Here is a 12,050-nt window from a genome sequence, read left to right as displayed (position 1 = left end):
GCTATCTAAGGATGGTACTATAGAACGCCACCTCAAGGTAGGCCTAGTGGCGCCATCTCTTGGTCAGGCCGGAAACTTATCAATCCACCCTCGTATATTGGTACGATAATCGCTTTTGTCCAATCGTCTGGGACGTCTCCCATCTCGAAACATAAATTTATCAATTCGCACAGTCTATGTGGTATGCACGCGCCACCGTGTTTAAGCATTTCAGCGTTAATACCGTCTACCCTGACAGCCTTACCGTTTTTCAAGTTCTTAATTATATCCCTAACCTCAGTGACACAGACTTTTTCAATTGAGTTTTCCATCGCATCGTGTTCAACATCGCAGACAAATTCTGTACTTTTGTTTCCTTTAATTTTTTAATAAAGGAGTTTCCTGCTTCTTTCAAAGTCGTTTTGTATTTTTATCTCTTCCTCTGCTCTAATTGTATCTTTAATTTCTTTAACTAATCGTTTAAGTATCCTATTTCGCGTCTATAATCATTTCTACGTCTATTTCTTTCCTCATTGCTAAGACCTGCGATGTTCAAATTTCTCTTGTACGCTTCTCTTTTTGCTTTTTGGTCAGCCTGAATTTCATCATTCCACCACGCATCAGCAGACATTCTTCCTACAACTGCGATACCACACACTTCGATCGTACATCTAACAAGGATATCCCGTAACATTGTCCAGGCGCCTTCTATATCTTTGTTTTTTATATGGTCCTCCCATGTTGCCCTATCTATGCTTTTGATTATCTTATTTTGAAAATCTATTCGCACATCCGGTTTCCGTAGGTTCACGATTTTGATGCGCACTTGTTTTGCTTTCTTGGTTCTGTTTTTTCTCCATCCCCGACCTAAGTTAATTTTTGAGATCAGAAGATAAAGATCAGTATTGCATTCAGGACCCCTCATGACTCTTGTATCTTTGACTAACTCTCTTAGTCTTTCATCCGCAACAACAAAGTCAATTATGCTGAGTCTATTTCCTTTAGACCAAGTGTATATGTGGATCATTTTATGCCTAAACCAAGTATTTGTAATGAACAGACCCCTTTCTAAGCATAGACGAGCTAATTTATCTCCGTTATAGTTTGTTCTTGGATCCCCAAAATTACCTGATACTCTTTCTGTATTCTGATTTTGGATGCCCACCCAAACGTTCATGTCTCCTAGTAGAACTATTCTTTCCCCATGTTCGCAAATGTTTACTGTGTCATTTAAAGTGTCCCAGAAGGCGTCTTTTACTTCTCTAGGATCACTATCAACCGGGGCGTAGCATGCTATGATAAATAGTCTTCTGATTTCTACTTTCATTCTAGCCCACAGCATTCTGGGAGACACGAAACCATGGTCTCCGAGATGCTGCTTTGCTCTTTCATTCAAAATCAGACCTATTTCTTGTTTACCATGTAATTCACAGTTTACTCCTGAGCATATTTCAAATGCGCCTTTCAACACGCCGTTTTTTATGTCTTTGGTTTCGCATCCCTTTTTCTTTGTTTCAGACACACATAAAATGTCTGGTTTCTTCACGTCCATAGTTTCACGCAATTCTTTTACCTTGAGATCATTTAATCCCCTAGCATTCCAAATACCCAGTCTCCATTCGTCGCCTGAAACATGACCTTTAGATTTTCCGTGTGCATGCCTTTTGACATTTAAAGTTCCAGTCCTTTCCGAGGCTATTTTGTAGTTTGTATTATTCATTGTTTAGATTATACGCCCAACTAACACCTTTATGCAATAAGTTTATTTTCTGAGTCGAAATCATGTCACAGTTAAGTACTCGTATCAAATCGTCATATGGTGGAGATTGTAGTTCTAACGTCAGTCCCACCAAAAACTTCAGTTAATAAGGTAGGGTTGGGAGTGAATTCAATTAGAACTTAGTCAATATCGTACAAAAATTTAAAAATCTTAATATTTGATATGTACATACGAATAGGAGAGAAATACTGCCTTGATGTGGAAGAACACCGTTAACTGAATTTTGGATAAGGCCCTTGAGCCGCCTACCGATAATTGCTTCAGGTGACTTTATCCGATTTGCAGTTAACGGTGTTCTTCCGAATCACGGCAGAATAGGCATGTCGTTGTCGGATCTAAATAACGAGCGGGCTGTTCTACCTAGATCTTAGATTGCTAAACCTCTATTGCTTTTGCAAACCAACATGGTCCACTCCCCCTTGCAACTTATGATCAATCCCCGCGCCCAAGTTAAGTAGCATGAGGCTAGTCCCCTCCTATTCCAATGTCCATCAGAGCGGTGGAGCCTTGCCAAGGGAACACAGGGGCCAATGCCTCCAATAGAAATCGACCAGGGAGGGCCAAAGTCTTGATTTGCCTTATCGTAAATGAAATCCTTAAACCAAAGGTAATAATATCTTTGCTTAAACTCATCCGATCGCAGGATATAGAAACCTTTCAATTCTTTTTTGCTTTGTTTAATCTTTGAATGGACATACTTTGACCTGCTAGATCATTAACCATTTTTAATAAAATCATATGGTAATTATTATATCAAGAATGTAAAGCTTTATTAAGAAATTGGCATTAGCTACTTTTAAATGAAATAGTAACCCTTTGTACTATAAAAAATAATTAAGAGAGTCTCGTTGCCAGTTTCTAATAAATAATCTCAGAGATTTGTAATAGAGCGGAATAATTTGCATGACAAATAAATAATAAAATTGAGTAATTTTAAATTTTCTATTACCTATTCGTTTTTTATTATAAACGTTTATTTTTGTTTGCTTGTTAAATGTTAATGGACTCTTAAACTCTTAAAAAAGCTAGTTCTTCGAAAACGACATTGGACTCTATAAATATAAACCATCCTAAATTTGTAATATGCCAAAGGCGTAAAACACATCGGTATATTGCAAGTAAATATTCGCTAGCGCGTCTGGAGCACGGTGGGACGACCCCTTGTAAGATTTGACAAGTTTACGCCTGTGGCGTAGAAAATATTTGGGACTCTAATCTGTAATGCAGCTAGCCCATTCATCTTTCGGGAAACTATCCTTTGAAACAGTCAGGCCTGAGGTTGTAAAAAGTAGAAATATAGGCGGAAAGTCTCTAGGTGTCTAGGACTCTCGGTAGATTACTGAGGATGAGTATTCCATGACGAGGGGGGGGGGGGATTTCAATGTTTATTTCGGCTCTTATCGAATTTTCTTAACACGTTTATTATACAATTGTTTAGAATTTGCCAGTTATTATCCTCATTATAAAAATTTGAATTCATCCAACAATGTACTTATAATATTTTTTAAATATTAATGAAACGTAAAAAATGCATTTTTAAGGTATTTCGCGATGAAGGTAGAATGAAATTCTTCTATCTAAATTTAATCCGAATTTTCTACAGAATATCATTTATCACGTTTTTTACTTCAACGTTTAGATAAATGTAACATTAATGTGCATAATGAAATTAAGAAAAATTCAAGATCTGGCATACAAAATTGTATTTATTCAAGCGAGACGTGTACGCAACAGTATTTTAAATTATATCTGACATGCGCAAAAGAAACTTCACTGTTAATTAGGCGTTAAACACAATCGTAAAAATCTGTTTTTCGGATTCAGGGGGTCTAAAAACGTGGACAATTGACAAAAACTGGGGGAACCAATTTTACATAAATCTAATACCTTCTCTGACGAGAATGTAAAAATCGAGAATTATTCTAGATCAATCTTAACTCTTAAAGATCTACACCCCTTTCCTCACATTACTCCCTTCCACACTCAGTGAGTCACGGCTACATCACGAAAGGCAAATAATGGCTTAATTGCGAGTGGTATGATACTAAAATATTTCGATCCTTGAAGAAAATTCTATCGGCCTCCAAAATCGTTTGGTGCACCTACAACTGATAGGATCCTTTCCTTGTATCAGCAGAAAATGTTAGAGAATAAGAGAAAAAGAAAAAACTGCGTTTCTTATATTGCAGAGCCATACTTAAATTACGTAACAGATTACCGGTTCTCTCCAAGGCGCCGCTCAAACCTGTAATGAACCGTAGAACCCCCCCCCCCCCTCTTACTATACATGATTTATGGTTTACAGAAATAATAAAATAAGGGACTTGAAGCTTATATTCGCTGGAATAGCAGCGAAATTTAGTTGTTTTTCAGTGAAATTTCACTGATCAGCAGCTACATTTCACTGTTTTAGCAGTGTATATACGCTGACTTGAATTAGACATATACTGATTCAGATTTAAAGAGTACAAAGAAGAAGAATTTTCAACAAAATACAGGAATGTGCAACTCAGAAAGGACAATTTTTATACAAATAGTTTCATTTCAAATGAAAAATATAAATTTTAAACCAGAAATGAAATAGTTGCATTTTCAGTTAAAAAAATAATTTTCAACAAAATAGTCAAATTTTCAATCAACGAGATGAATTTTCAACTGAATTGAAGGAATATTCAACTGGATTCGTTAATTTTTTTTAAACTTTCAACAAAATAGCTTTATTATCAACTGCGTTAAATTGAATTTTCAGTTAAATAAATCATTCTATCGACCAACAAGGTGAATTTTTAACAAAATATATGAATTTTCAAGGAAATAGCATTTGAATTTTCAACTACAAAGATTAATTGTCAATCAAGAAGATGAACTATCTACCAAAAAGACGAATTTTCAACCAAAAAGAAAGCTCATACACGCGCTCGGCGCGCGAATCGCCATTTTGCTTGCCATTATTTTATTTGGAAATAAAATTCAATAAAATACCACGATAATCATTTTTACTTTAATAACTTCTATTTGTACACGGATTCGCGTGGGTACCCTCTCGCGAAGCAGAATAAATGATTGTGCAACACTAAACATTTTTATCAAATGTTTAGGCAAATGCGAGTACTTCCAATAACCTCGTATGTAGCCGCATTGTAATTCAATTGTACTAAAATTAATGCACTGATTTTAGGCCCGCCTTAGTAAAGAAAAAATTTCAAATGCGCATAGAATGTGAAGTTGAGAGACTTCTGTTCCAGCGTGGATTTAAACATAAAAGATCATATTAAAATAAGTGATAATAATACTGGTTATATGTTCGACTGATTAATCACAGTAAAATATATGGAGAAAAATATTGCAAGAGAAAATATACTACAGAAAATCTTGATAAAGCAAAATATTTAACTGAAGAGATTATGAAATTACTTTAAGAAATTAATAAAAATAGATACTTACTGAACATAATGAAAATGAAAGGTTTTACCATTATAGAGTTTTAATTTCTTTTTTAATTCTTATTAAATATATAGTGCATACATTTTCTTATAAAAACTAATTCGTTTAAAATGTTCAAATGGTTCAAAATCTAAAAAAAGTTAAGTGCTGAATTTGCTTCTGAAAGTTATTTGTATAATAAATCATTATTTTAAATTTGCAAGGTGTCGTAGGAAAATGTGATTGGAAATATGTTCTTTGTTGATTCCGTAAACAAATTAGGCCTATTCTTCCAAAAATGCCCAAACTCTTAATTTGCTCATGAAAGTAGTTTAAATAATAAATCTTGTAAATGCGATTATTATAATTAATCGGAAATACGTTCTTAATTAAATTTGTAAAAAGAACTGACCCTATTCGTTTGAAAAATAGCCAAATTCTGAATTTGTTAGGAAAGTTCTTTAAATAATTAACCATTCTTGTAGATTTAACAAATACCTTAGAACAGAGTCATAACAAAGACAATTATAGTTAACTTCGTAAACTAATCGTTTTTATTAATTGAAAAATACCTCACCTCTCAATATGTTTATGAAAATTGTTTAAATGATTAATAATTATTATAAATTTACAAAGTATCGTAAGAAATGATCATCGAAAGACAATCTTATATCAGATCTTTGAAAGGATATGTGAAAAAGCTATTACTGATCTTGAGACCAGACTTGGACAAACAGATACCAAGTTGTCACCTTTCCAGAAACCTGAAAACACAGGTCGAGGAAGGCAGTGAGTAAAATCGCATGCTCCCTCCCCCTCAAACATGGCGCTCTGTGCAACCGCACGGCTTGCATGCCCCAAAAATCCGGCCCTTATTTCAAATGAATTAGTTGAAATTAAAAAGTTTAAAATTGCATTGTGTAAAATAAAAATAAATAAAAATTCGAAGTTTTTAAATGGTTACAGTTTTAGAGCTCTGAATTTTCATACTGAATACTGAATTAAAACATTTACAAACATTGAAACATTCAATTTTGTTTGCGTTTGCAAATTCTCGAATTTTAATTGCTTCATATTAAAAATCATTTATTTTAAAAAAATTTCAACCTAACATTTTCCAATTTTGAAATTTTTGAACCAGTTTCTGATTTGACTTTGAGGTGGCCTTGAAAACTTGAATAATTCTTGATTCACTTTCGTGGTAAATAGTCTCTTCCAAATTTGAATAGGAAATTTTTTATTTTTCTATTAAATATACCTATTTTCAAACAAGCGTCTTGTTTCTTATATCTTATTTCAAAATGTAAACATGGAAAAATTTGAACCAATTTTTTAAATTTAAATAATGAAATCTAAGAGAAAATTAAAAAATATTTCAAAATATTTGAATGTTTTCAGACAAAAAACACATTGGTAGATAGTAAAGCACTTGACTTAAGTTAGCAACATTTTTTTAAATGTTACAAAAATGTATATAATTTTAAAAGATATTTATGAGTAAAAGTTCTACATATCTTTTAAATTAACTCCAATTTTTCCAAATATTTAGCAGAGCGATTTTCATTTGATCGCGGTTTACCTGCTTGACGTACCCTCTTTAGTCGACTTCCCTTTACGTCGCGTCGGTTCGACTGACCGAGAGCGCTGTGTCGAGCATTGCCTGCGGGGCTCCCTTTGTCCTCATGAGGAATAAAACACGGGACATATTATTTTTATAATTTTGTAATCAACAATTAAAAAATATTATACTCGAAATGTACGTTTATTTGCGATTCCAACGATATGTTACTTGCAATGAAAAGATTTAAATTAGAATTTAAAATTTGTCTTTTTTTGCAGATCATTAATTTTCTTGGTCAAAAATTCACCTTTTCCCTTGAAAATTTAACAATTTTATTGAAAATTCGTTTTTTATCCTTGTTCAATTCAACTTTTTATCACAGTTTTTATCTGAAAATTGAACTATTCCATTTTTGGTTGAAATTTTATTCTGAAAACTCATATTTTTTGCTGAAAAAAAATCAACTTTTTGTAGATAATTCGTTTTATTGACTTTAAAATTAAATAATTACGTTGAAAATTCATGTATTTTGTTTGAAATTTGTCTTTTTTTATGGATCATTAATTTTCTTGGTCGAAAATTCATGTTATTGGTTGATAATTTAACAACTTTATTGAAAATTTATTTTTTCGATTAAAAATTTTTTTTTATCTGAAAATGTAACTATTCTAGGATTGATTCAAAATTAATCGTTTTTATCTGGAAATTGAACTATTCAATTTTTGGTTGAAACTTTCTCATGTACATTGTATTAGTTAAAACACCAATTATTTGATAGAAAATTAATTTAATTTTTTAAAAAGTACATTTTTGGGTTGAAAATTGATATATTTTGTTAATTAGATTTTTTTCCTAAAATAATCACTCAAAATTTATTTGTGAAAATAAAAAATCATTTTCAATGTTCTTAGCAATCAAAAATTAAATGAACGGTCAAATATTGCTGATAATTAACGAAACTTTCTTTTTTTAATTAAAAATTTCAAATGGAATGTGTTAAAAATAAAATTTGTATGGACTGAAATATTATTTCAAGTCAAAAAAAAAAAATGGAATAGCTCAATTTCCAAATAAAAGCTGTGATAAAAAATTGAATTGAACAAGGAAAAAAACGAATTTTCAATAAAATTGTTAAATTTTCAAGGGAAAGGTGAATTTTTGACCAAGAAGATTAATGTTCTATAAAAAAAAAAAACGATTTTCAAACTTAACCAATATATACGAATAATTTTTAATCAATACTATAATAGTTACATTTTCAGATAAATATAAATAATTTTTAACGGAAAAATTCATTTTCAACACAGCTGTTGAATTGTCAACCAATTAGATAAATTTTCGACTAAGAAAATTAATGATCTACAAAAAAAGACAAATTTTAAACAACATACATGAATTTTCAACGAAATTATTTAATTTTAAAGTCAGAAAGACGAATTATCTACGAAAAGTTGAATTTCTTAAACGAAAAATATGAGTGTTCAATCAAAGAGTTAAACTTTCAACGAAATAGTTAAATTTTCAACCATAATTATGAATCCTTAATGAGAAAAGAATAATTTTTTTATTAAGTAGTTCAACTTTAAGTGAATAATCGAATTTTCTACCCAAAAATTGTGATTTAAAATTTTAACAATATAGTTGCATTTACAAAAAACGACTTTGCAACCAAAAAATATTTACAGTTGATAATTCAACCGAAAAATGTTATTTTTAATAAAAAAGTATAATTTTTCCATAAAGTAATTTAATTACTACAAAGAAAGACGAATTGTTAACAAAATACATGATTTTTGAACCAAAAATGGTATAGATTAATTGTCAGTTTCAAAAATGTATTTTCAACGAAAGAGATGAACCATCAAATGAAAGAAATAAAAATTTTAACAAAGGAGTTGAACTTTTGATAGAAAAGTGGACTTTTTTTTTACAAAATAGTTACATTTTCAACAAAATAATTAATTTTTCAATCAAATAATTGAGTTTTTATCCAAACGAGATGAATTCAAAAATCACCGATTTCTTTAATTTCTTTCAAATGCGGACCAAGCTTTAACTAAGATTATTATAATATAACATAATTATAATATTATCATTAATAATATACTATATACTTGTATATATATATATATATATATATATACATATATAATAGTATTAATATTTATATAATTTATATTTTGTACTTGAAGTAACGTAAACTCAAAATACACGCATTAAAGAGGCGCGCGAAGTATTCAAATAATGAGAATCGCCAGCCCAGCATCGAAATCTGGAAGAATAAAATTCCCAATCTCTTAATTTTATTTCAAAGCAGGTAGAGATATAAATAGAACCGCCGAAGTGTTCCGACCGGCAATCGTGCACCTTCGAGTTTTCAAATTCAGAAGAGGAGAAATGGGTTGCGTGCGCAACCCAGGCATTTATATCGTCTCCTACCATATTGACACGGACATAGACGTGGGATAGTGTCGGCAAAGATATTTTACCCAGATGCGGCAAGGGTCTAGTTAGGCCACATGTAACGAGAGCGGCGCTATCGGCGATTTTGTGGCTTCGTTTTTTTCTGGTACTTTACGGCTAAGTTCGGTAATGCCGCTACATTTAAACGGATTATTTTGACCACATGCCACGAGACGGCGCAATAAACTCTGCTTTGTTCGAGCGGGAATTTGAAAATTTTTAATTATTATGGATTATTGATTTATTCTTCAGGACTGAAAGTCACTTTTCTTTATTTGAACATATTCTTAGTATATGTAATTTATTTGTATTACTTAAAAAATTAGAAAATTGTGTTATAGAACTTAAGAATGAACAAGTCACTGAAAAGATGATAAAGATAATTAGGTATAAAATCTAGATCTAGAAAGAATGGGATAAATTGACCATTGTATGACAAATTTTACTGTTAGTTATACATAAATCAATTTTAATGATAATATTTAAAAAATAATAATATGGAAGTAATTGAAGTAATTGATTGAAAATCCTGACCTTGAAATTCCATATTTTATTTTTATGATAAATACTTGTGAAAAGTAAAAAAATAAAAAGTTTTATTTTAATATTGTATTTCTAAAGAGGATAATTCGACTATTTACGTGAACATTCTGAACTATTTAAAGAATACTTTTTATCAAAAAAATATTCACTTTATTTTCACATTTCTATTAAAAAAAAGAAAACTAAAAAATACTTTAGTTCAATATAAAAAAATGTTTTCTTTTACTATTTTATTCGTAAAAATTATAATACTACGAATTTTTATGTGAACATTCCGGACATTTTAAAGAGATCTTTTTATGCTCAAAAAAAGGTACACTCTATTTTCATATTTTTATTTAAAAGATAGAAAAGTAAAACATACCTAAATATCATATTCAGCTAATTAATTAATCATTTAATTAGTAATATTATTGAAAAAATTAAAAGTCAATGAAAATATTTCAGCAAAATTATTTTCCGCAAGCAGGTGCATATTAACAGTTTATTTTTATTTATTTAAATATATATACATATAAATTATAATTATATAAATTAATTAATATAATTATATTAATATGTATACACTATAAGTATATTAGGGCGGAGTGAAAATAATCAAATTAGTCGAATCGTTTGAGCTGAGCGAAAAAATGTGTGGGTTGACATTCAAAAAAAAGTAAACAAAAATCTAAAATCGGTTAATATATCTTCTGTTCCGTTTTTTGATTTAAAAATTTAAATTTTTGAAAATTCCAAAAAATTTCCCTATTTCTTCGAAAATTATGGGGAATTTTTTCTATGTGCAGTTTTTGTATAGGACTCTATTATATATACACATATCGAATTTCACAATGAAAAAATGTATTATTAATGTAATCTTGGCTGTACTTCGTAATTGCAGTCAAAGTTTCATAAAAGAAAAAAGTAAATTAATTAGTAAAATAACAATTAGAAACAGGAGTGACAATTTACAAAAAACTTAAAGTGGATCATGTGATTTTTTCAATCGCAATAGGTCCTCGGGTTGCGGATAGAGGGTCCCTGTACCAAGGGTTTCTGCTGAATATGGTCACAAAAATAAATAGGCAGTCGCGGACAATTATCCAGGGGTGGTCCCGAAGGAATTAACCCCCAAGCGGAGGTGTGAAAACCGTGCCGAAAGCTGAATGGCACATGGGTGAGGTGTCTAGAACGGTGACTCTGGGATACCGGGCGACCTCTCAGAGTACGCAGCCTTATACTTGCATGCGGGGCTCTACAAGGATGGACGAACCCCTTTCCCTAGCTTCTCGTGGGAACAACAATGACAACACAAAACATAGTTGTAGTAAGTGCGGTTCAAAACAACAGAACGTTCAGGGCTCCCGACAATGGGTCGGCCAACAATGCCGACCAATCTAGAGCTGGGGGAGCCAATGAAAATGGATTCAATGCGATGGATCGGCGGGATCTCGTGACCTTTGGGTGGACGGAGCAACTGAATCACGACTTGCTAGACTGCTACGATGCGAGTGTGGCCCGTGAACGGGGTTACATGGCACGGCTGCATGCTCTGTGGTGCGACAAACACCCGGAGCTATCGCACTTTTCGCAGCAACGTCTGCGAAAACATGCTGAATTACTCCGTGAAAGGGGCTATGTAAGCGGAACGCCTACTCTACCACAGCTAGAACAAGCCGGCAACAAAGAAAGAGAGGCGACACTAAGACAAACCATGGGCAGGCATCCAATAGATGAAGAGCGATGCTTTACGACCCGGAGAAACATCTACACCAAGGTTTCTCTCAAGCCTAAAGATCTGGCTGAAATGGATGATTTTCCGGTGAATCCGACCTCTGGGCTATCAATTATTGTGTGTATAATGCAGCGAGATCTTTGGCCGATGTGAACCGTAAAACAAACCCAACGGCTGATCATAAGACCAAAAGACGAATGCATCAACTTACCGTAAAGATAGGCTGGGCAAGACAGTACGCGTCCCGCATTCAGTGTGTGATTGACTACATCACATCTGGCAGGAATTTTACCGCCAAGGTTCGAAAGTTCGCGCGCGAACTCCGGAGCCGTTATCACACACTTAACAAGTCAAAGCTGCTGACCATCAGGCAGCATATTGTTGAGAGAATAGGGATACTATCTGACGCTTAGAGAAGTCTAGAGCGGAGGGAGAGGTGGGTCAGAGAAAATCAACAGTTTCTCTCTGACCCATCTCGCCTTTTCCAAGACCCTCCAGTTACTGTCGAACACCCACTCAAACCAGAGGAGGTCGAAGTATTTTGGAGAGAAGTCTACGAAGTTCAGCATAGACTGGACGAAGAC

Source organism: Belonocnema kinseyi, chromosome 3, assembly GCF_010883055.1.
Source record: "Belonocnema kinseyi isolate 2016_QV_RU_SX_M_011 chromosome 3, B_treatae_v1, whole genome shotgun sequence".
In the NCBI taxonomy this organism is placed as follows: Eukaryota; Metazoa; Arthropoda; class Insecta; order Hymenoptera; family Cynipidae; genus Belonocnema; species Belonocnema kinseyi.
This window is presented reverse-complemented; position numbering follows the sequence as displayed.